The sequence below is a fragment of the Aulonocara stuartgranti genome (assembly GCF_965226115.1).
Source record: "Aulonocara stuartgranti genome assembly, chromosome: 15".
NCBI lineage: Eukaryota > Metazoa > Chordata > Actinopteri > Cichliformes > Cichlidae > Aulonocara > Aulonocara stuartgranti.
In genome coordinates, this window is record NC_138951.1 from 20,986,014 (window position 1) to 21,012,148 (window position 26,135).

At 42.5% G+C, this 26,135-nt stretch overlaps 2 long non-coding RNA genes across 2 annotated transcripts; one reads left to right on the top strand and one right to left on the bottom strand.

The window, feature by feature from the left end:
* Nucleotides 1–831: 831 nt before the first annotated feature.
* Nucleotides 832–4,327, bottom strand: LOC309688778. Its single transcript, XR_014271166.1, has 8 exons — nt 4,241–4,327; nt 3,725–3,764; nt 3,533–3,579; nt 3,176–3,220; nt 2,301–2,330; nt 1,767–1,835; nt 1,512–1,586; nt 832–1,154 (listed from the first exon to the last, which is right to left on the bottom strand). It is a non-coding gene; the product is annotated as an uncharacterized lncRNA (long non-coding RNA).
* Nucleotides 4,328–4,992: 665 nt separating this feature from the next.
* Nucleotides 4,993–5,954, top strand: LOC309688779. Its single transcript, XR_014271167.1, has 2 exons — nt 4,993–5,100; nt 5,730–5,954. It is a non-coding gene; the product is annotated as an uncharacterized lncRNA (long non-coding RNA).
* The last annotated feature ends 20,181 nt before the right edge of the window (nt 5,955–26,135 follow it).

Consider the following 26,135-nt stretch of genomic DNA (forward strand, 5'->3'; position numbering starts at 1 on the left):
GTGACGGGCCCATCTGCATCATCACAGCCGTGGAAACGCGAGTCTCCACGGGCTGCGTTATGGCAGACAGTGCTCCGTTTTTCAGCATGTTTGATTTTCTCATGTGTTTTGCAACACTCGACAGCGCCCTCGGCAAACTGCCTGGATGCGCGTGTCGGCCCATACGGTAAAAAAATATATTTTGAAATATATTTTGAAATATATTTCAAAATATACAAAAATTGGCCAAAAAATATATGCGCTAAAATACATTTCAAAATATATTTATATATTTTGAAATGTATTTTAGCGCATATATTTTTTGGCCAATTTTTGTATATTTTGAAATGTATTTCAAAATATATTTTTTGAAATACATTTCAAAATATATAAATATATTTTGAAATGTATTTTAGCGCATATATTTTTTGGCCAATTTTTGTATATTTTGAAATGTATTTCAAAATATATTTTTTGAAATACATTTCAAAATATATAAATATATTTTGAAATGTATTTTAGCGCATATATTTTTTGGCCAATTTTTGTATATTTTGAAATATATTTCAAAATATAATTGAAAATTAATTAAAAATCTTTCAAAAATATATTTTACCCTTCATATATTTCAGTCGAAGAAAACACATTCACATGTAACAACTGAAAATCTTTATTTGATATCTAAAACAAACACAGCATATAAATCAAGCTAGGAACATACATTATACAACTTTATTTTCATAACATTCTTAAAAATTGTAAAATTTTTAAAAAAGAAAAATTATATATATATATATATATATATATATATATATATATATATATATATACACACACACACACACACATATATATACATACATTTTACTATACAAAATGCAACTGCAACAAACACTTATAAGTAACGATACTGTGAATTTGATGTGAACTGCTATTAACACAATAAAAATGTGATCACTCAAAGATGTTTACTGATCAATAACAAGCAGAGGAATACACACACACATATATATATATATATATAGATATATATATGTGGGTGTGTACGAACATAAAACATATTTAAAATGTAACTTTTTTTTTCTTTTCCAACAGTCTGAGTTCCCCCAGCTTTGAATTGACTGCAATCCCCAAAGCCCCTCTGGATACATTGGGGAACCTCTTCCTTACCGCCACTGTAACAAACAAAAGTCACAGTTCTAGTACTTTTATCAGAGTTAAAATAAAAACATGATTTAAATTAGCTAGCTTCATTTAGCAAACAGATATTTCCGTTTATAGAGATACAGATATATTTTCCACATAATTTTACCTTTTTTTCCCCCCTCGATGGAAAGTCTATCCAGTTCACATTACAGTAATACTAACACCCCTTTTGGTCATCTATCCTTACTCTCCATCATTCAATCTGTTGACCTTCTTTGTCTGAGTCCAACCACTTCAATGCTTCATCACCTATCTGTGCAATTTTTATTGTTGCAAAGTGAGTTACTTGTGCAGTATGCAATTTTAGATACACAGTCTTCACTTACTATATATGGCTGTCATGGTTTCTTTATCAAGGGCAGTTCTTCGCTCTGCGCCGATGTCTGTTTTGCTGTGTCCTCCTATAAAAAGCATTAACATTTGAGTGTCTGGCTAGTTAAATTTCCAAAAATCTGATCTTTGTTCATCTAAACATTTGAACTACAATATTATGCTTTTTGGTAAAGAAACTGGTGACAGAGAAGTAGGCTTTTTAAAGTACTATTAGCTAACCATTTGAACTGACTTTCAAAGCTGATTACCTTTTAAATTGCTGTGGATCAAAACCTCCAGTGGGAAGGCGGCCATTAGAAGAACACGCACCATTGAACCTGAAAATAACAAAAACAAACAAAAAACAGAACAATATATAGATACTGTTTATATAGGGTAATAAATCTCTTCTGAAGCAATATAGTTCATTTTGGGTGAAAAACAAAACATTCCTCTAAAATATATATACTGACATCAGCAATCAACATCATGATTGTAATTATTTCCTTTTTAGTACATCTACTGCTGTTTGCATGTGTCAAGCACTACGACTGTATCTATGCATATAAATTCACCATATATATCCAGCAAAAATGTTTTGTTATAGTCAAAAGGAAAACAAACAAAGGCATTCAATCAGAGGTGAGAAATTAATTGGGAATATGAATTATAGGTGAACTATTCTTTACCTACTAGCAATCAAGCTTCTTTAACCAAGAAGCTTGAAATATTTGAATGTAAAATAAAATAAATAAATAAATAATAATAAAAATAACATGATGTAATTAAAATGCACAACTTACATTAAGGAAATCTGCATTTGTATCCACAGGCTAAAAGTAAAACAGTAAATGTGTTAGTGATAGTACAGGTATTTTAAAAAAAAAAAAAAAAAAAAAGAGGCAGTAACTGTGACGCTTCTAGTGGGATGCTAAATGCAGAGATTTATATTTACAGTATAATACTGCATGTACGGGTAACTGTGTTGTGAACTGTAACTGAATATTAGAGAATCTCAGAGAAATTAAATGTATTTATTTTTTGAATTTATCAATCATAAAACCGTCTGTTTTGAAGGCCTGTTACGATAGCGACTTTTTGTTGGTCGGTATATTGCCCCATAAACAATTGCGACAAGTTATGTCATTGTCATTTTAAGACCATTTTATGTCTTTGAATGTATAATCATAATATAACACCATAATAATGCAAGATCTACACACTTTCAATTGACAAACCAACATCTAATTCTTAAAGTATTTAGATCATTGAAATTAGGAATCAAAATATTAGATACCTTAAAAACTTGAATAAATAGTAAATTTTCTAACAAATAGAAAACAATGTTATTTAATGTTATTGTTATGTTATCATTATATTTTATTTTTGTAAATATAATGGCGGATAAATTACATCATCAACAATTATTGAGGTCATGTACATGTATTGTGTGTTAAGTCGATATATCGATTATTGTGATAGGCCTACTGTTTTGGTATCATAACGAGCTTGTCAAACATGCATGACCACTAAACAATGTCTAAGCAGTAGTATTGGTCTGAATGACAACAAACATAACTAGTGTTTTGGAAAATCTGTTAGAAAACAGTTATTTCAATAATTATGATTAGCATGTGACACAGACACCGCATAAAAAACTACAACAACAAATACTTACTTTAGGAGGATGGGGGAGGGCAGCATGAGGTTGAGACTTTGACATCTGTAAAAAACAAATTCATGTATTACAAACAAGTCACTTAAAAATACATTAATGTGGCAGACTGTTCCCTGTTCAGATGCAGTGTATAAGTACAATCAGGGCTGTCACAACAATGGGGTGGGGCCAAGTGGCTGCAACCCTAGGTACAATGTGCAGGTATATATAATTACATATAATATATGTGAATAAAGCAAGAATCTGTTTAGGTTAGTCACTGTGCTGACTGATGCTTGCTAGGTTTATATGATTGCAAACTGCACAAAAACAACAACAGCAACAACATTAATGACAATGACAAACAAAATTACTTACATTTATGTAAATCTCACATTAGGAAGATCTGCATTCGATTTCATGGGCTGAAATAAATAGGCAGAAACATTACTGCTAAAAAAATAAAAAACAAAAACTCTAAAAAGCCTAAAAATGACTTAAAAAGCAAGGAAATGTGGAACATTGTAATTAGCGAACATTAATAAAGCATAACTGTTCTTTGTTTCTAACCTTGGTAAGTACTCTGTAGCCAGAAGGAGAGGTAGGATTTCTGTGAAAGCCAAATTAAATGTGAATAGGCTTTGATAGTTATTGAGAAGGCAGAATAATAAGAAAAGGCAAAAGTACGTCACAATATAATTAATTAAGTTACATATTTTGATTACCAAATTATGGAAGCGTGGAGCTGCCACCCAGGCAAAAGAAAAATAGAGCTGTACCACGTTATGACGTGAAATGTTTATTGTTCTAACATTATGCTTTTCATGTTTGTATAATATAATATCACGTTATTATAATATACATAATTGTCACGTTCGCACAATATTGTACGGACGTGATAATTATGTACATTTTTCGTACAATGTTGTTCAAACATGTTGTTCAAACATGATAGTATATTGTTAGAACGATAAACTTTTCACGTTATAACGTGATATACTTATATTTCTCTTTTGCCTGGGTGGCAGCTCTACGCTTCCGTTCCAAATACACGAGAATAAAGTAATATTATATGGGAAAAGGTACCTGCTAGCTTGATGATGGAGGCTTCTTAGACTGGCCACCCGCCTTGGCTTCTTGTCGCCACTCCACGAAATAAAGGTCCGTTTCCTCCATGCCGGCTAATTATTCATCCTCATTAAAATCTCGTATATGTTCAGTTGGCAGAATTGAGAATTTTACATCTTCCAACCACTTAATTAACGCGAACATAATCGGCTTGTTTCTTCCCGTCTCCTGTATCCGGCCGTTCCTCTCGCTGTCAGATTTCGCGCCTCAGAGACGTCGTTATTTTTCAAAAAAAAAAAAGAAGAAAGAAAGAAAGAAAGAAACAGCAACAACTACTAAAGAGAGTTTTTGCACGTTCATTGCACATTTGTGGGAATGTTTAAATATTTAATTTTTATTAATTACTTTTCATTATATCTTTATTTTTTAAACCACCGTGGCAGTGCGCATGCGCATACACTCCTGCACGCAAAGGGCTTTGGAGTTGACGTAATGTCGCAATGCATTGTGGGAGCGCAGCACCATCTTGGCAGGTCACGAATCAAAACAAGATTGCTACGAACCATTCTGAAACGTAGCTCAAAAGAAAATGACGGTATAGAGACAGATTCTGTCCAGATGCAAAGAGACGGTACTTGATTGTTGAAATGTGGACCCGTATGAAATATAGCCGTGGAGTAGAAACCCTGAAGACCAAACCGCTATTGACTTAGCATGATCTACTCTCATACCTTGTCTGTGGAGTCAGAGCATACACGGCGCACCAATTTCGCAATTATAAATCTCTGGAGGCGCACATCCAATTCACCAAGGACTGGGTACAAGATTTGGCTATTTTTAAGCCTCCACGTTGTGAGTACGCCGTCATTCAAGCAAAGGTAAGTCAGCTTGAGTACTGCGAGTAAAATGCGTTTGATTCCCCCCAGCATTCAAATTAGTGCTAGCAAAAATTCATTCGTGAGGGGGAAATTACAGTGAGAACATGTAGAGGCTCTGTTAGAGGGATAACATAGTGAGTTCAGTGCATTGATGTGACATTGTCCTGAAGGATTTAGTTATTCTTTATGGTTAAAGAAATTGCCCTAATTAATTCATATTTATTATAAATAATCCTAATTACACATCTTGCTTCCTTGTTTGTGTCCTGTGTCACTAAAAATACATTCTGTTTTAGTTTTATACATTGATTAATGACCTGCAGAATCTGCTTGTCATATTAGGTGTCCATAGTTGTCACTTAAAGTCGAACTTTATGTTTTCTCCCTCTTGAAAGTGATTACATCCTTGCATTACATACTTTAGATTCATTTTTTGCTCATAGGTTTCTAAAAAGAAACATGCAGATTTAGAATATAACATGCAGCGTTCTATAGATGGATACATAAAAACACTTTATTTGTTACATTTATGATAAATGGATTTGAAAGTAAATAAAACACATTTGTGTCGGACTTGGCTTATTAAAGTTCTTGTCTTTAAATGAACTTTGTCTGTGTGTGTGTTTTAGGTCCTGCACTCTTAAAGACTGAATTGCAGCATTGCAGCCACAGGTCATTGTGAGCATCACAGGGAAGGTTGAAGCCGCCCACTGCAGCTGTATGGCTAGAGTCGTGGAGACTTGCAGCCATGTCACTGCTCTTCTGTTTAATGTAGAAGCAACAGTGAGGATCTGTGGCACAAGGACTGTTACAGATGAACCTGCATACTGGGTTTTGCTGGGTAATATGACCAAGATACAGCCAGAGGTTGGCCATAAGATAGACTTCTCCTCTTCAGCTGCCCAAAAAAAAGGTTCTTGATCAAAACATAAACAGACCATTCGTTGTGACAGGTAAAAGAAGCCATCCTCAAAAAAGAAAGGTTCCACCTGCTACTGTGGAGGAGTTGGATCAACTGATGGGACAATATTTTTCCAAGCATAGTTCTGTTCTGAATAACCCATAATGTTTTAATTTAGGGGGCCATGTAAATACTTTGCATTTACTGAATATGTACTTACTAAATACCACTGTTCAAAAGTTGAATAAAGAAACAAAGAAATGTTTGCCTATTTTTAATTAAAAGCACTTTGTCGAACATCACATCAGTTACAATGTAGAAAAAATGTTATGTATAGTTTACAAATGACAAAATGTTCACATAAAATCATGACAGCATTTGTATAATATCACCCACTACTAGCATTCTGTAATTTACTGTCTCTTTTGAAAACTTATCACTACATAAACAGCACAAGACTTAAAAGTATTTAACAAGAGCATTTTTCCCTGGTTTTACTACCACACTGGGGCACATGTTCACCAAAACGCAGCAAACCTTTGCCATCTTATCCAGGAAGGTCACCTTTTTACCCTCACATGGAAGAAGTAATCTGATTGGCATGGTGGTATGTAGCATGTAGTTTGAAGCAGGGATTTCGTAGTGCCCCATGTGTAGTGTTGGAACCCAGTCAGGATTTGTTTCATTCATTTCATAGGCTGGTTTGTTGCAATAATGCCAAATAATTAGCAACTCTATAAATAGAAGGTAGTTCTGCATGTTTGTTCTAAGTTTGTGCTATTGAAAATAAAATTAACAGGCTATAAATAATAATATGAACTTATTTAGAACTTACCTGAATGAAAATACTGGAGCACACCAACAGATATCTGTGGCTGGTAGAGAACTGAATATCAGCTCGTCTCGCAGCTGCTATCCAGGCTAGACGCCTTCTTTTGGTAACATCCAACACATAAGCTCCCTCATGATGTTTCCAGGTGAGGAAACAATGAAAAGAGAGCCTGTTTTCAAGCTTATTCCTTTGTCGGTAGTGCAATCTAACATTACAACCGACCACACAGCAAGCATTTGTTTGGCCTGCTAATATGGCGCCTTGACCAAAAATCCTGGCTACGCCCCATCCCGTAAGATCACGCTCCAGAGCCCTATTAACGTACGGATCTAGAAAGAAGACGCTGCATTTTTAACTCTGAGGGAGGTGGAGAATGAGCCTATTTCCAAAACAGTGGAGTGTGTTCCTTTAAGTACTAAATTGTATATATTGTCAAAAACTAAAGTGTACATAGCAGTTGTTGTATCTTGTTTACTGTATCACTGACAGATAATTTCAAAGTCAATGAACGCTACATTATAGTGAGATATTGTGTAATGTGAAATACTGTAAGCAAATGAATAAACAACCTAATTCGTGATAGACCTTTGACTCTGTTTTGTTTGAATCCAACTGTTTTTTGCAGATGTGCATAAAACATGTTACTTTTAGTATTGTTATCATTATCATCATTATTGCACTAAATATATTTTAAATAAAGGATACTTTGATATACATTCTACTGTAAGGTTGGAAATGTATTTTCTTCACCCTAAAATATGTTTTGAAATGTATTTTGGTTTGAAAGAAATATATTTTCAATTTCAAAAATATATTTTTTTGGAGCATCACAAATACAAAATATATTTACCATATATTTGAAATATATTTTGGCCAGGAAAAATGTATTTTTTTACCGTATGGGGGGGCTTTTTTAATACAGAATGCATGGGAGAAGTGCTCGTGAAACAACACTGCGAACTTTGGCTCTCTTTCCCTCTGGCGGGTCCGGTGACAGGAACGCCGGCCCGAGTCAAGCACTCTGTGTGGAACATGTCCCGTTGAACTTGCTCTGGAACGGAGCTGGGAGGCGGGAGGGTGGCCCATGAAAGGGGGAAACTGGGTTCGCTCCCGCCTAGAGGAGAGGCTGTCAGGCCGGCCGCTTCTTCCTCCTCACGATCGCGGCAGCGGGGGGAGGAGGAGGGGCCGCTTGAGGTCTGGCCTGGGGAGACTGCTTCCAAGTCCATGGATTCTTAGGGGCCCCGGCAGCCTGGGGGGCTGCTTGCGTCTTAGGCACTTTGGGAATCCTGAAAGCGGGGACCGGGCGAGACGCTGCCTGCGCGAATGACTGGCGCTGCTGGGGTGGCGTGCTGGGCCCTCCTCGGCAGGCAGAGTTTCAGAGCCTCATCATCTCTCTTTTTCTCCTCACATCTCTTCTGCATGGATGTAACAGCCGCACCGAAGAGACCGTGAGGGACGACAGGGGTGTCGAGGAGTTCCTCTTTTTCCTTAGTCGTCAGGTTGGTGAGCCCGAGCCAGCGTGCTCGCTCCTGAAGAACCATGAGGCCCATGGCTCTCCCAGTAGCCTGTATGGCTACCTTGTAGAGGCGGAGGACGTGTTCAGTTATAACGCAGATTTCTTCGCACACTGTGGTATCTGTGTTAGCTGTCATGTCCTCTTCTAGCTCAGCTTGGTAAGCCATTAGCATAGAAGCGGCATTGTGGGCTCTTACTGACAGAGTCACTGCCTTGTAGCACTTATCTGTAAGGCTAGACTGGAAGCGGTCTGCTTTGGAGGGGAGAGATGGGGCCGATGAGGACAGAGACGTCTTCGGGTGAAGATGGCTCGCCACCAACGGCTCCACTTGTGGCATTCGGCGGAGGCCGATAGACTCCATCCCCTCACAATCCAGCAGGGAGCTCCCCACGATGGGGTGTTTCTCGCTGCAAGGTTTTGCTTTCCACGTCACCGCTATCTCATCGAGTAGCTCAGGGAAAACAGGCAACACATGCTTCCCCGTCTTTTTCGCCTTCGGCAATTTCTTACCGTCAAAACGAGACTTTACAACCTCTGTTTGTATGGCGGGCCACGGGATGTTGAGCCTAGCGGCTGCGCGCTTGCATGTCCTGCATGTCGAGATCCAGGGGAGACGGCGGTGTCGGTTTTTCAACCTCGCCGGTAGCCGAGGGCTTTGCAGCCCAGCTGATGCTAGCCAAGGAGGTGGAATCTTCCTCCTCGCCGTCGTCAGACAGCAGGAGCTCCGAGTCAGCCGATTCATCTCCGTCCTCGTTAGCATCTCCTCCCCAGGTGACTCCAGCATCGCGGAAAAACACACGATCTCCGTGTGCCTCCAGCGACGGGAAAGCGGTCGCGATGGGCTGAGGGTCTGCCTCTGCCCAGCTCGGCCCTGGCGTTGCGGCCAAATCATCGGGCATCTCAGTTTCTCCTTGCGCCGCAGCAGCCTCACACAGCAAAGGGTCGCCACCCGACAGGTTAGCCTGGCGAGCTAACCTGCGGCGGAGTAGTTTGCGTGGGAAAGCCGCGCAGTGGATACAGTCGTGTGCAGGTGTCAGGGCAGCCTGAGCGTGAGATAAACCCAGGCATGCCGCACACACGGGGTGTGTATCCCAGGCAGAAATCTTCTTGCCGCAAGGACAAAGTTTTGCAACTTCGTTGGCCGTTGTAGCCATGGTTAGCTAGAGGGTTGCGCACGTTAGCGAGACTGACACTGAGTGCGGAGATTATTGCTATTCCTCGCTAACGTGGGTTGAAAGGTGTTGTTACTTTTCTACAGGTATTGCTGCCTAATGTGTAAAACCGCTAGCGTCGAAGGGTATTGCTACCTGATGGTGAAGCTAGGGGTACCTTTATTAGCAAAGTGTTGCTACTTCGCTTTCGGAAAGTATTGCTACTTCCCTGGGTGAAAGTATTGCTACTTGGCACCAGCACTAGCTACAGAACAGTATTGCTACTGCTTGTATGCTAGTGGACAACTGAACAGCTGGGAACAAAGCGCCCGGCGACCGAGTTGTTCACTCGAATCTGTGGACAGTTTAGCTTTAGCACCCAATAGCACAGTTGTCTACAGACTTCTGTGAGAAGCGAGAAGAGGTTTTTGAATGACATCTGACGCTATGTCAGCCTATTATATAGGGAGGCACTGGCCCCTCCTGACATGGGCGTCACCTAGCCAGCCTGTAAGGGCTGGCGTAATGGTATTTGAGCTTCTGATGAGGTCACGCAGGAGGCGTTCCCATAGTGAGACACGAAACGAATGCTATGAAAGAGAACAACTAAACAGCAGCTGCTATATGTTACTGCTAAGCAGCTTAAATGAGTTTTGCATTTACGGAGGTTGGGTGTTTATCTCTGTGCCTATAAGTGAGTGTACGTCTACGTGGGGGGGTGTCTGGATGAATTAACGGGTAAAAACTAGCGTTAGTAAAAAAGTTGAAAACTTACGGTGGTTTGTCCTTTGCAGAAGCTGCTCCTGGATGCAGTCATTTGAGGTGCTGGTGCATAGCCGTCGTGCTTTTATGATAGGCCATTTCCACCTCACAAAGCCGGCAAACGACTGAATCACTTCCTTTTCTGTTAAAATATCCCCATACTGTAGAACTGCGTGTTCAGGTGGAGTGATTTAAGTTGACTGCAACTGCCTCACTCATGATTCCGCTACTCGCTGCCGCCATGTCTTTTTTTGAAAGTCACGACGCATCGACGCAGATTTTTTTACGTCGACGTATTTTTTGCGTCGACGTAATCGATTACGTCGACGCGTTGTCCCAGCCCTACATGGAAGCTCCTGTCAGGCATCATATCGGCTAAGATGAACAGGCACATGGGTCAATACATGAGCGGGACACAGAAAGGAATTGGCAAGAATACCAGAGGTGCAAAACACCAACTACTGGTAGACAGAACAGTCAGCCGAGACTGCAAGACCAGACTGACCAACCTGTGCACTGCCTGGATTGATTACAAGAAGGCCTATGACTCAATGCCCCACAGCTGGATACTGGAATGCCTAGAATTGTACAAGATCAATGGGACCCTAAGAGCCTTCATCAGGAACTCAATGGGGATGTGGCGTACAACATTAGAGGCCAACTCCAAGCCCATAGCACAAGTCACCATCAAGTGCGGGATCTACCAAGGAGATGCTCTGTCCCCACTGCTGTTCTGCATAGGCCTGAACCCCCTCAGTGAGATCATTAACAAGACTGGCTACGGATACCGACTACGGAACGGAGCAGTTTTCAGCCACCTCCTGTACATGGATGACATCAAGCTGTATGCCAAGAGTGAACGAGACATCGATTCACTGATCCACACTACCAGGCTATACAGCAATGACATTGGAATGTCGTTCGGACTGGAGAAGTGTAGTCGGATGGTAACAAAGAGAGGGAAGGTAGTCAGAACTGAGGGGATTGAACTACCAGAAGGCAACATTGCAGACATAGAGGACAGTTACAAGTACTTGGGGATCCCGCAGGCGAATGGGAACCATGAAGAGGCTGCTAGAAAAGCTGCAACCACCAAGTACCTGCAGAGGGTCAGGCAAGTCCTGAGGAGTCAGCTGAATGGTAAGAACAAGATCTGGGCCATCAACACGTACGCCCTGCCCGTGATCAGGTACCCTGCTGGGGTAATAGGCTGGCCAAAGGAGGAGATAGAAGCCACTGACATAAAGACAAGAAAGCTCCTTACCATGCATGGAGAGTTTCACCCCAAGTCCAGCACCCTGAGGCTGTATGCTAAGCGGAAGGAAGGGGGCCGGGGACTGGTGAGTGTCAGCATCACAGTCCAGGATGAGACAACGAACATCCAAGAATACATTGGGAAGATGGCCCCAACTGACCGAGTGCTCAGTGAATACCTCAGGCAGCAGAAACCCAAGAAAGAGGAGGGAGACGAGGAACCATCATGGAAGGACAGGCCCCTGCACGGTATGTACCACTGGCAGATAGAGGAGGTGGCTGATATCCAGAAATCCTACCAGTGGCTGGACAAAGCTGGACTGAAAGACAGCACAGAGGCACTAATCATGGCAGCACAAGAACAAGCTCTGAGTACAAGATCCATAGAGGCTGGGGTCTATCACACCAGGCAAGACCCCAGGTGCAGGCTGTGTAAAGATGCCCCAGAGACAATCCAGCACATAACAGCAGGGTGAAAGATGCTAGCAGGCAAGGCATACATGGAACGCCATAACCAAGTGGCCGGCATAGTGTACAGGAACATCTGTGCCAAGTATAACCTGGAAGTCCCGAGGTCAAAATGGGAGATGCCCCCAAGGGTGGTGGAGAATGACCGAGCTAAGATCCTGTGGGACTTCCAGATACAGACGGACAAAATGGTGGTGGCTAACCAACCGGACATAGTGGTGGTAGACAAACAGAAGAAGACGGCTGTAGTGATCGATGTAGCGGTTCCGAATGACAGCAATATGAGGAAGAAGGAACACGAGAAGCTGGAGAAATACCAAGGGCTCAGAGAAGAGCTCGAGAGGATGTGGAGGGTGAAGGTAACGGTGGTGCCCGTGGTAATCGGAGCACTAGGTGCGGTGAATCCCAAGCTAGGCGAGTGGCTCCAGCAGATCCCGGGAATAACATCGGAGATCTCTGTCCAGAAGAGCGCAGTCCTGGGAACAGCTAAGATACTGCGCAGGACCCTCAAGCTCCCAGGCCTCTGGTAGAGGACCCGAGCTTGAAGGATAAACTGCCCGCAGGGGCGTGCTGGGTGTTTTTATATATATATATATATATATATATATATATATATATATATATATATATATATATATATATATATATTAGGGGTACAACGATACACAAAATTCACGGTTCGGTTCGATACTTTGGTGACACGGTTCGATATTTTTTCGATACAAAAAAATGTTCATGCCTTTTTAATTTATCATTTATTACGATTATAAATATATATTTTAACTCAAAAGTACAGTTTTCAAATTTAATGTTGCCGAAACAACAAAATAAAAAAAATAAATCTATCTGATCGAGGAATCACTCATCTTTGGAAAAAAGAGTTTATTACAGAGAAATGGCTCTTTCCAAAATAAAAGCTATACTATACGCTTCTTCTGGGCTATATTCTCAGCAGCATATTAAACATATCAGGTCCCCATAAGGAGAATCATGTGCTAACGGCTGTCTAAATGATAAAGTTTGTAGCATGCGTGCTTGTTGTTTTTGTCTGCTTCTACTTGTCTTTGCACTAGGATGATGTCAGCATAAATGTGCAGTCGTTGTGTTCGTTGTCCATTCGTTGTGATCCCACTAGTGCTGTCAGTGTTAATCTCGTTAAAATTACATTAACGCCATAACGCGGCAAATCTCTGTTAACGAGTTACCGCGGATCGCCCCGTGCTTGGGGCTGGACGGCGTCAACACGTTAACAAGCTAACTGCGCTAACGCACTAGTTCCCACCAATGTAATTGAGCATTGCGTAGCACATCCAACATACTGTTTTACTTTTGTCCATCAGGGTCATGCTTCACATGAAAACCAAGATAGTTCCAAACGCCAGATCTGAATGAGGGTGGGGGAGGTTCAATTTCAGGTAGCGTTGAGGGAGTTGCCATGTTGCAACGAGCTTTGCTTCTGTCTTGCTAGCTTGCGCTGCGCTCAGTGGATCTGCACTCGACAGTGCAGCCTAGGCGGAGTAGTCGAACGCAGATCCACTGAGCGCTCAACACAGACAGCATCGTCAAAAAAAAAGTTGATAAAATAAATAAAAAATGTTGTATTTTTCGATACATATGCGTACCGAGCACTGTACTGTACTGTAAGCACCGTATCGAATGGTTCAATATCGATACTAGTATTGTTGCACCCCTAATACACACACACACACACACACACACACACACATATATATATATATATATATATATATATATATATATATATATATATATATATATATGTGTGTGTGTGTGGTATAAATATTAATTAATGTGCATACATTCTTATATTTATACATATATTTATTCTCATAATTTTCACATTCCTGTTATATTTGGCTTGCATCCTGTCTCTTGTATTTTGCACACTACTGTTGTTTGTTAAACTTGCACACATGTGTTATAACAATAAAAGTGATTTGATTTTATCTCTTTTAGTGGGTTAGCTGGCATAGTAGCTTTCTATTAATACCAAATTATCAACCCTTGTCCATGTATGCGTTGTTCCATTGGCCACCTCAAAACCTAATGTGTAGATAACTTAGATTTGTATAGCACCTTTCAAGAAAGGAATCAACAATTTTTTAATTTTTCTTTTCTTTTTTTTTTTACACACAGGTCTTTTATCTATAATGAAAAGGACCAAGAGTGTTGGACAGCAGCGGTAAACTCCAAAACAGACAGTGTCTTTCGCAGAAGCACCATAGCTTTATATGAAAGAAATGGTAACGATCCTCATTTTTCTCTATGAATAATACAAACACTAAAGCCTATGTTTTCATGCTGTCCTTTCTGTCGGCTACAGTGGCCAGTCTTTTCTAGTTTACATGTTTTTTGTTTCCAATGTTTTTTGTTGACATTGTAGTTAATGTTTAGCATATGTGTCATGATGAGTGAGGTACTGTGTCTATAAACAGCTTAATTTAGTTTTGTAAAACATCACAGAACTTGGATCAGATAAATTATTTACTATAGGAAATGTGTGATAAACATCAATAAATCTATTTCTAGTCTTTTCTTTCCTTTTCTTTTAGCATATCTTCTGGAGTGTTTAAATGGAATAGGAAGAGATTACAGGGGAACAAAGTCCAGAACAAACTCAGGAAAGATCTGTCAAAGATGGGACTCAAGCTACCCACACAGGCCAAAGTATGTGTTTGCATTTGATTTTGCATCATCATTTCATATCCTTTTATGTCTTAGTGAAAGTTTTTCGAAATGTTTCTGCTGCAGTTTCAAGCCGCAGAGCCACCCACAAGCAGAGCTTTACTCCAACTTCTGCAGAAACCCTGATGGGGACAGCAATGGACCGTGGTGTTACACTACTGATCCTAACACCCGCTGGGAGTACTGCAACGTACCCAGCTGCTTTGGTAAGTTATAATGCATGGCCATGATATTTGAGATAAATCAGTGTTTTCCTTCACAGAGGAATGGCTGGTCTGAAATAATGAGAATTACAGAGGAAAAATCTTCACCACTGAAAACAGCTTCACCTGAAAGTTAAACACTGCTGTAATTTAATTTAGTTTCATAAAACATCACAGAACTCGCACCGGATAAATAATTTATATTATGAAATTTGTGATAAACATCAATAAATCTATTTCTAGTGATTTTCTTTTCTTTTCTTTTCTAGCATATCTTCTGGAGTGTGTAAATGGAATAGGAAGAGATTACAGAGGAACAAAGTCCAGAACAAACTCAGGAAAGATCTGTCAAAGATGGGACTCAAGCTACCCACACAGGCCAAAGTATGTGTTTGCCTTTGATTTTACATCATCACTTCATATCCTTTTATGCCTTTGTTAAAACGTTTCATAATGTTTCTGCTGCAGTTTCATGCCGCAGAGCCACCCACAAGCAGATCTAGAGTCCAACTTCTGCAGAAACCCTGATGGGGACAGAAATGGACCGTGGTGTTACACTACTGATCCTAACACCCGCTGGGAGCACTGCAACGTACCCAGCTGCTTTGGTAAGATTCATACATGTTATTGTGTTTGTTTTGTTTTGTTCAGCTGACATACATGTCTAATTGTCCTCTAGCAGCCATTTCTCTTTCAACAATTGCCATTTGGTTTGGTATTTAATGTAGCTAATATGTGAAATATAGGCACTACACAATGTTCTGAAAACTGAACTTAAAAGGCTGCAAGGCCAGATACCACTGGGTAATCTGGGCGTTGGCATCCTTCATGCAGTGGAGCCACTGCAGCAGGGCATGGTCTGAGCAGAGGGTGAATGGGCATCCCGGGAGCTGGTAATGAAGGGAGTCAACCGCCCACCCGATCGCTAGGCACTCCCTTCCCACAGTGCTGTACCAGGTTTCTCGGTCCATTAGCTTCCAGCTGATGTACCAACCGGTCGGTCGACTCCCCCGTCCTGCTGGGACAAAACGGCCCCCAGCCCTCTGTTTGAGGCATCTGTCTGCAGGAGAAAAGGGAGAGAGAAATTAAGTGTGTATAGCAGCAGCTCCCCACAGAGAGCCTGTTTCACCCACACAAACGCTGCCTGGCACTGCCCTGTCCACTGGACCAGATCTGAGGCACTCTTTCGATCAAGGGGCTGGTCAGGTCCGCAAACCCTGGCACAAATTGGCCATAATAGCCGGCCAGCCCCAGGAACCGTCTCACCTCCATTTTGGTCTAGGGGCGCAGGCAGGATGCGATCGCTGCTGTCTTCTCCACCTGAGGACGAACCTGCCCGCCCCCCAAGTGGTACCCCACATACTTCTACCTCCCTCTGTCCAACCGCACTCTTCTTCGGGTTGGCTGTGAGCCCCGCATGTCTCAGGAACTCCAGGACCGCGGCCACCCGCTGCACATAGTTCGTCCAGGTGTCCCTGAAGATGATAACATCATCCAAGTGGGCGGCAGCATTCGCAGTGTGTGGTCTCAGCACCCAGTCCATGAGGAGCTGGAAGGTACTGGTACAACCCGTATGGAGTAGAGAAAGCCGTCTTTTCCCTGGACTCTCCAGAAAAGGGAATTTGCCAGTAGCCCTCAGTCAAATCCAGCGTCGTGAAGAAACAGGCATTGCCTAACCGGTCCAGGAGCTCGTCGACCCGGGGCATGGGGTAAGCATCAAACTGTGACACCTCATTCACCTTGCGATAGTCAACACAGAACCATATAGACCCGTCTTTTGTCACCACAAGAACGATGGGGCTATATCATAATTCTTCTATTACTCCCAGCTTTAGCATCTAAGCAATTACCTCTGAACAATTTTTATGTTCGGGTAGCCTGTAGGGCCATGAACACACCATATGCCAGGCTGCACCAGGCTGTTGCAATGCAGCATCAACTGCTCTCTGGGCCTGTGTGAGATAGTTATCACAATGAAGGGAGGCAGGAGTAGTGGAATTTGGTACCTCCGGCCTCAACTCATCTCTTTCCTTAACCAGGCTCACCGGAGAAGCGGTTTTAGCAGTCCAGCACGTACTGAATTTCATTTTTTGCGGGGCTCGGACTTTTCTCCTGCCTGCGGCTTCCTGCCGTACAGTAATTCAAAGGTAAAAAATCCCGTGGAGGCCTGGGGAACTCCCCGCACTGCAAACAACAGAGGGTCTAACTAGCGATCCCAATTGTGTTCAACCTCATGAATGAACTTACGAATCATGGACTTCAAAGTCTTATTCAGCCGCTCCACGTCAGTCTGAGGGTGGTAGATGCTGGTCCAAACGGATTTAATGCCCTGTAATTCATACAGCTCTTTGAGTATGCGAGACAAGAACGACGTGCCCTGGTCAGTCAGTATTTCTTTCGGAATACCAACTCGAGAGATGACCTGAAACAGTGCCTGAGCCAGGCTCTTTACAGAAATGGTGCGCAGCGGCACTGCTTCCGGGTATCACGTTTCATAGTCCACCAGAGCTAATACAAAGTGATAGCCGCGTGCACTCTGGTGGAATGGCCCAATGAGGTCCACACCAATGCGTTCGAATGGGACCTCCATTAAGGGTAATGGATGCAAAAGCGCTTTTGGAACGGCTGGCTGGCTCACCATCTGGCAATCCGGGCATGACACGCACCATCGGCGCACGTCTGCCCAGCCAATAAAATCGGGCCATTACTTGTTCCTGAGTTTTCTTGCATCCCATGTGCCCTGCCATGGGGTTGCAATAAGCCGCCCGGGAAATCATTTTCAGCCGGCTCCGTGGCACCAACAACTGGGTGTGTATTTCGTTAGTGTGAGTGTCGCAACTCACTCAATACAGCCTACTGTTCCGCAATTGGAAGTGCGGGTAAGTCTGCATGGCTTCAGGGCACACCAGGTGACCATCAATATCTATCACTTGGTCATAGGCTGAGTGTAGGGTGTCATCACAAGACTGCTCCAGTGGAAAATCTTCCATAGGGCATGACACAGAAGACAGAAGGACCTCCGTAGAAGGACCCACTTCTTCTTCCCCACAAAAGTCAGCATCGGACGACCCCGTGTCACCACTGAGCACCATGCAGACATTACACGCATCTACCAGTCATAATCGCATCCCCATGTACTGCTCCAACAAGCTATGAAACCCCAGCCAATTTGTACCCAAAATCAGGGGACGCGACAGGCGCGGGCTAACCGCAGCCTTTTCCCTATGCATTTTGCCCCGGAATTTTAGCAGCAGCAGTACTATGGAATACCTGTGAACATCCCCATGCACACATTTTACCTCCACCCACTCCGCCTCCAACAATGAGCCGGGGCAAACCAAGCTTCAGTGGACGAGGGTCTGGGTGCAGCCCCCAAGGCCGGAGCCCCAGCGAAGCGGAACACCTGGTCCACCTCCATCAACGGACACTCCCGCCGTAGGTACCCCAGCCACCCGCACTTTCAGCACTCCGGCCCCAGGGTCTGTTCAGCCGCCCATGGCTCAGAGGCGGCGACGAACATTTCTGGGTCTCTGGCAGGAAGCAGGGGTGCAAACAGGTTCTTGGGGCTCCACACCGGTGCTCACTCCGTCCTGTCCATGCTGAGGTCCCTTCTTCAATGTCGCCGGCATCCTGTAGGCTGGCTGCTCAGATGCGTGTACTCCTGGCCAGTGGCCAGATGGTCCTCCACCAGTTTGACTGCCACGTTCTGATCGATGGGGCTGTGGTAGCGATCCCAATGTGTGGTGGCGTCGGGCAACCCCTTCACAAATTGCTCCATGACCACCAAGTCCAGCATACGGGCGTCTTCCTACATGCGCCCTGGACACAGCCACCTCGCCTCGTCTTCGAGCTGCCTTGCCCATGCTATCAGCCGCTCCCCTCCCGGCATCTGACCAGCGTGGAACTGCTGCTGGTAATCCTCCGGGGAAAGACCAAGGTGATCCAATTCCGCCTGACAGACATCTTAATACACTCCATGGGACGCCGGAGGCAGGCTCAGGGCAGCTGTCTGGGCTTCACCCGACAACAGAGGCAACAGCCGTGGTGCCCACTCTTCCTCCGGACAGCAGCACCCCAGCATTGTGGCGTGAAAAGTCTCTATAAATACCAACGGTAGAATTGAGATCACGATTCTCTCACGATTTTCTTTTCCAGTATAAATATTTATTGCACTTATTAACTGCACATCAACTTCGTAACAGTTGAGACTGAACATAAAAACAATAAATAAACATAAAAACAACAAATGTCTCACGTTTTGTTGTTGCTGCAAAATGTTGTACTGCTTGAAATTCCGTCTCCACCGTTGCTCGACACTGCGTGTATAGAGCAGGTAGTGCAACAATAGAAAAAATAGTTGCGGGACGGCACTGTGTAGCATTTGTCTAGGGTGTTGATCATTTTCCTAAATCCCTCGTTTTGCACAGTGTTGATGGGAGCCATATGTTTGGTCAGGTGATAAGTGATAGCCCCCGTAATTTCTTTGTGCCTGCGGGAGTTCGACGTGTATAGGGAAGCGCTGTATAAGGTTCCCGTTATTGATGTTTGGGTGGTTGACCGGGACGGATTTTCTACTGTCACTTTCTCATCATCCCTGACGTGCTCTCCGTTGTTTTTTTCCCTGCTAATTTTAGCATCACACGGCACAGCTTCTGTATCACGTGGTATAAGGCTCCGCCCTTGTCATTTGTTGAGCAGGAAGAGAGAGCGCTTGTTTTCATGCAGATTACGTCCCGGACCAAAATGCGGTACAATCGTCGTCGTCGTCTTTTTTAAAAAATCTTTTAAATCGTTGTCATTTGGAAATGAGATCGCACATAAGTATGAATCGAGATCGCGATTTTCTAATGATTAATCGTGCAGCCCTAACCAACGGTACCATCCGGTGAAGTGCCACTGACAGCGTGGGGGCGGGGGGGATGACACGCTGGCACAGCTGCAGCCCCCATCAGCCGCTCCAGTACAGCGGTGTCCCACTCCAAGTGGTCCCGCAATACCCCCAGCTGCTCCTCCTGCGCAGCCGCCTGCTGTGCAGACATCACCTGGCCCACAATCTGGAGCGGGCAGAGTGACTGGGGGTCCGACATAGCACCAAGATTTCAGCACCACTGTGGTAAGGACCCCACGCACACACACAGTTGGCAGTTTACTCTGTTATCTTTTATTATCTGTGGGCAGCAGATGCTGTTGTTTCGGTGCTCTGCACGCTGGAACAGTCTCTCCAAGGCTGCTGCCACACACACGTCCTTCTGCTCCACTGTCACTGGAAAACCCCCAAAAGATAGCAGTGTCATTTAACCTGACCCAGCATACCTGTTTCAAACACACCCCCGTGCCGCTCCTGCGAGCTCACTGTGCTACCCCTCCTCTACAGCAGGCCAGAGACCACTGTATGGTCTGCAGTGGTGAGAATTACAGAGGAAGAATCTCCACCACTGAAAACAGCTTCACCTGAAAGTTAAACACTGCTGTAATTTAATTTAGTTTCATAAAACATCACAGAACTCAGATCAGATAAATAATTTACATTAAGAAATTTGTGATAAACATCAGTCAATCTATTTCTTTTCTTTTCTTTTCTAGACTATCTTCTTGAGTGTGTAAATGGAATAGGAAGAGATTATAGAGGAACAAAGTCCAGAACAAACTCAGGAAAGATCTGTCAAAGATGGGACTCAAGCTACCCACACAGGCCAAAGTATGTGTTTGCATTTGATTTTGCATCATCATTTCATATCCTTTTATGCCTTTGTGAGATTTGTTCTTAATGTTTCTGCTGCAGTTTCACGCCGCAGAGCCACCCACAAGCAGAGCTTTACTCCAACTTCTGCAGAAACCCTGATGGGGACAGCAATGGACCGTGGTGTTACACTACGGATCCTAATGCCCGCTGGGAGCACTGCAACGTACCTAGTTGCTCTGGTAGGATTCATAATTCATTTAATTATGGCCGTTGTCAACAACCCATATGCATACATTTCTTTTCTCTTTACTACTCTTGTGTTTTTCTGAACCAATGGCCAAACAATCCCTCTCTTTCTTCTCCAAAGTTTAACCGTTTCTATCCTTGTAAATAATCTCAAAAGAAATATAGCTCGCATTGTTCACGTCAAAGAACCGGCTCTAAGAGCCATTTCGTTCGCGACCGACCCACCACTATTCCTCATTATGATGATTGTAATTTCATGTCTTTAGTGTGGGAGTCTGTCATGTCCCCTGTGTTTAAGTCCCCGTCGCCCTTTGTGCGTCTCTGTGATGCCTTTGTCTCCCTTTGCGTTGCTCTCATTCCCTCTCTTTCCCGTGTGCCCAGTCTTGTCTCCTCCTCGTTTACGTTTCCCCTTGTATCTCATTCCTTGTCTCCCCCTCGCTGTCATGTTCTGTATTTGTTTCTTATACCCGTGTCCCATCTCCTGTTCCCTGATGTCATGTCAAGGTCGTGTATCTTAAGTCTGCACCTCTGTATTTTCTATTTTGACAGTCTAATTTGTTTAATTTTTCTTCCCCTGTGGCGTCATGTTCATCTGTTTCAGCTGTGTTCCCCGTGTGTTTCCATTTGCCTTGTCACCCTTGTGTGTATTTATTAGGGGTACAACGATATTCGTATCGATATTGAACCGTTCGATACAGCGCTTTCGGTTCGGTACGCATATGTATCGAACAATACAACATTTGTAATTTATTTTATCAACTTTCCTTCTGACGATGCTGTCTGTGTGGAGCGCTCAGTGAATCTGCGTTCGACTACTCCGCCTAGGCTGCACTGTCGAGCGCAGATCCACTGAGCGCTCCACAAAGACAGCATAGTCAGAAGGAAGAGCGCAGGGCAAGCTAGCAAGACAGAAGTTAAGCTCTCCTTGCAACATGGCAAATTGAACCTCCCCCACCCTCATTCAGATCTGGCGTTTGGAATTATTTTGGTTTTCATGTGACGTATGACCCTGAAGGTAAGCGCGTCATGGACTAAAGTAAAACAGTATGTTGGATGTGCCACGCAATGCTCAATTACATGGGTGGGAGCTAGTGTGTTAGCGCAGTTAGCTCGTTAACGTGTTGGCCGTCTAGCCCCATGCACGGGGCTATCAGGGGTAGCTCGTTAACGGAGATTTGCCGTGTTGTGGCGTTAAGGTCATTTTAACGAGGTTAACCTGAAAGCACTAGTGGGAACACAACGAATATGACTGCACATTTACGCCGACATCATCCTAGTGCAAAGACAAAAACAACAAGCATGCATGCTACAAACTTTACCCGAGTCATTTAGACAGCCGTTAGCACATGAGTCTCCTTATGGGGACCTGATATGTTTAATATGCTGCTGAGAATATAGCCCAGAAGAAGCGGATAGTATAGCTTTTATTTTGGAAAGAGACATTTCTCTGTAATAAACTCTCTTTTCCAAAGATGAGTGATTTCTCAATCAGATACAGGGCTCGCAAAATCGCTAGCCCGATGTTCCGGGGCTAGCGATTTTTCCAGTCGGGCTACCAAAATCTATCTCTGCCCTGCCCGTCCGGCTATTGTAGGAAGGAAAAATATATTTCAATGCTTTTGCATTCTTTCGGAAATGTAGCTGGGTAATTATGTCATTGGCATCGGTGAGCCACTGTCAATATGTGACATATTGAAATCGCGTTTGAATTTGCGCTTGTTTTTTTGCTTTCACTTTGCAATCGCGTGAACTGTGTATAGAGAGCGACAGTACTGATTGGTGAGTGATGATAATTTGTGCACCAATTCCTCTGACATCATCTTATCAATCGTTAGCTTACTATGCAAACATGACAAGTGAAATCTCCCGCAGCAAGCTTAAACATGTGAGAGGTTGATCGCGCAGAGAATCGCTGAGCTTATGTGAGTGCGTCTGTAAAAGCAGCAGGATATATATTTCAGTTCTGCTGAGCCAAATAAGACAGGTCAGGGTGAAGAAGTGACAGCCAAAGAAAAGCTTACCGCAAAACGGAAAAGTTATGACAAATCAGACTATAAGGCAAAAAGAAAGTGCAGCTTTATGGTTTCATGGACAAAAGAATTTCTGTGGCTGCAATATGACGAGCTAAATAACCAGGGGTGCACGTAAGTGGTCCGCAGGTGCGCATTCGCTGTCAAAATAAAAAACACGCACAAGGGTTAGGGTTAAATTTAAAAACTGTACTTTTGAGTTAAAATATATATATTTATAATTTTAATAAATGACAAATTAAAAAGGCATGAACATTTTATTTTGTATTGAAAAAATATCGAACCGTGACACCAAAGTATCGAACCGAACCGTGAATTTTGTGTATCGTTGCACCCCTAGTATTTATGTGATCTGTTGTCATGCATCCATTGTTAGGTTGTCTGTTGTGTTCACGCCCTGTTTCCAGGTATCCACCCTTCCACACCAGGTTTTCATGTTTATGTTTGGTTTTTCCACTTTAGGTTTGTTTTGCACCTTTCTAACAGCCACAATGAACAGCTCCCTTTTCGTTAAAATCTAGTTATGTTCCACGCTTCATTTTGTCTGCATTTGGGTCCGCTCTCCTCTCTCCACACGCAGACTCTGACACTTTCTTAGCTTGCTTTTAGCATCAGTCAAAAACAGCTGTGTGAGTAAAATAGTAAAGTATCCACTATCTAATATCTATTTTGTGTTTCCTACTTGTAGGGTGACAGAGGTGGTCCTCCGGTTTGTTATGAGCAGAACAGATTTGTCCTTCAGGGTGTCGCAACATGGACTGAGTGATGTACGTTGGGCAGGACGGCCAGTGTTTACACTCAAGTTTCTAAGTTTGTGGACTGGATCAATGCAACCATCAAAGCCAACTAAAAGCTATCATCCGTAATGCGGTTGTTGAGGATGTCTTAACATGTATACGTTGTTCTGCTCTGACATGAACGTTTTTATAAAGTATTTTTTATTAAGTATGGATACACATTAAGTAGTGCATGAAAATCACAAATTCTGCCAGAGAAGAAACATACAAGTTAAACAAAATCAGAAAATCACACTTTATACAAGATGTTCTGATTTAAAAAATATTCTATTTATTATGTTATATTATAATATTTGGTGATTGACAAAAACTGAGTTTTGAAGAGAAATGTAGGAAAAGTGTTCCTAAGAAAATGAATAAGAACGAGCACGTTGAAATGGATGTTCATGTGGGATTGAACTAATGACAAATGTATGTGAACTAAAATAGCAAAAACTTAATGTTAACTTAAAGTGTATTCATATGTGGCTGAATGTTTATCTGTGTTGGAATTAGTGACAAATTAAGTACAAGATAGAAGAGAAGAAAATGTAATGTAAGTCAATTTAAAGTGTAAACTTTGTTTTACATTATGAAAAAGCCAGAGAAAGGAATGATGATATGATATTACTGGACATCAGGTGATGGTATGTCAACAATGGAGACTGCTTTCTTTGCAAAAGAAAACAGCATGTGCATCAAAATAAACTATTTAAAGCAGTGAATTTTGAGTTCTAAGCATCCCAGCAACTATTCAGAAAAGCATTTCTATTTTCAATAAAATTGAAATGGTTACAGATTTTTCTTCTTTTCTTGGTGTCACTCATTTTCCTTAACATAACTTTCTAATGTAATGATGTTGTCTTTTGTTGTTTCTGTCATTCTCTCTCTCTCCCTCCTGGTCTTTTCGTGTGCTACTGCTGTTGCGATGTAACTACCGCCCCTGTCCCCTCGGGCACAAACACAAGGCTCTGTTTGTGTCTCCCGTCTCTGCTCAGCCCAAACACAAGGCTAACGTGCAGCATGAAGCAAAAAAAAAAAAGTGAGAGAGCGAGAGAGCAAGAGAAAGAGGAAAAAACCCATGGCTCCTAATAAGGACCCGGCTCTAAGAGCCATTTCATTCACGACCGACCCATCACTAACCTGTACACTCAGATTTACATATGAGACAACATTATGACAACAGTCGTAACAAAGTCCTCCGTCTCCCTTTGTTCATTGTTGCATCGTCTGTGTTACCTACCCCACATCCAGTTTAATTTTGTCAAGTCATAGTGAAAGTCTTATTTATAGTTTCCTAGTTTAAGTTTAGATTTTCCCTCACACCCCCAGATGGAGAAACCTTTTAAACTTAAACGCGCTCACGCATACAGGTGTACACACAGGCGCTCACATACACAAACCTATCTTCCTTGGCTGCTAACTTAAAGCATATTGTGCACTGTCGGTCCTCCATGCCACTTAGTAACATTCAATATTTAGTATTTACTGTTACTTACATGTATCTAGGTTGTTGTCTCTATCATGTTGTGCTGTTTGTTTTCTCTTTTCTTCTTTTGACGGGTGATCAAACGGATTTTCGCAGTGTCTTCTTTTACCGTCTCCCCTACCCCTTTGCTTCCTTTCTCCCTTTCCATATGTCTGTCCAATTTGTAATAACTTAAAAAAATAACATAAATAAAGAATGATAATACAGACTAATCAAGTGGAACAACATGGCATTGGCATATTTTCTCCACTTGAAAAAATAAATTCGTTGGGCTCTTTCCTGTCCTTCAGACAACAAGCGTGACTGCTAAAGTACCGAACGGGACAGGCAAAGACAAAATAAAGAAAGAAAGATGTTCCCTCATTTTGCCTTGCTTCTTGTCTGTGAGTGTTAGCCCCAAAATAAAGGCTTGTTTTTCATTAACCTCCTAGGACCTGGCGTCCACATACGTGGACATCACATTTTGGGTTATTTAGACCAAAATACTGAATTTTGCTCTACAAGGGCCTGATATCCACTTACAAGGACATTATACTGCTACTGTTTTATGGAAAATGTAAACAGATATCCTCATATGTGGCTCTCATTTTTCTTAGAAACAAAAATTAGGTAAAAAAAAAAAAAATCTGGTAATTCTTTATTTTTACATTCATCGGGTCCCAATGAGCCCAAATATCAAAGAGAAATTTAAAATGCATGCCGTGGATAAGTTCGGGTCTTAGGAGGTTAAGGTCAGTATGCACCTGGGTCCACCTCACTCACTCCACTCGGTCTGCTCCGCAGGACGTGACAAAGAGTGAATCTGTCTTCAACCATCTCGATGAAAATACTTTGTGTGAACAGGTATCATTAGTCTGTTAATTCTTTTCAGTGATAATTATTCATGTTTGGGGTTTTTTTTGTTGTTGTGAATCTGGCTGTTTAAGCCACGCTTGCTAGCTTGTTAGTGCAACAATATAGCACAATGCTAACACAAGCTGTGTTAGTTAGCACATGCTAGCTAACACAAGCATGATAG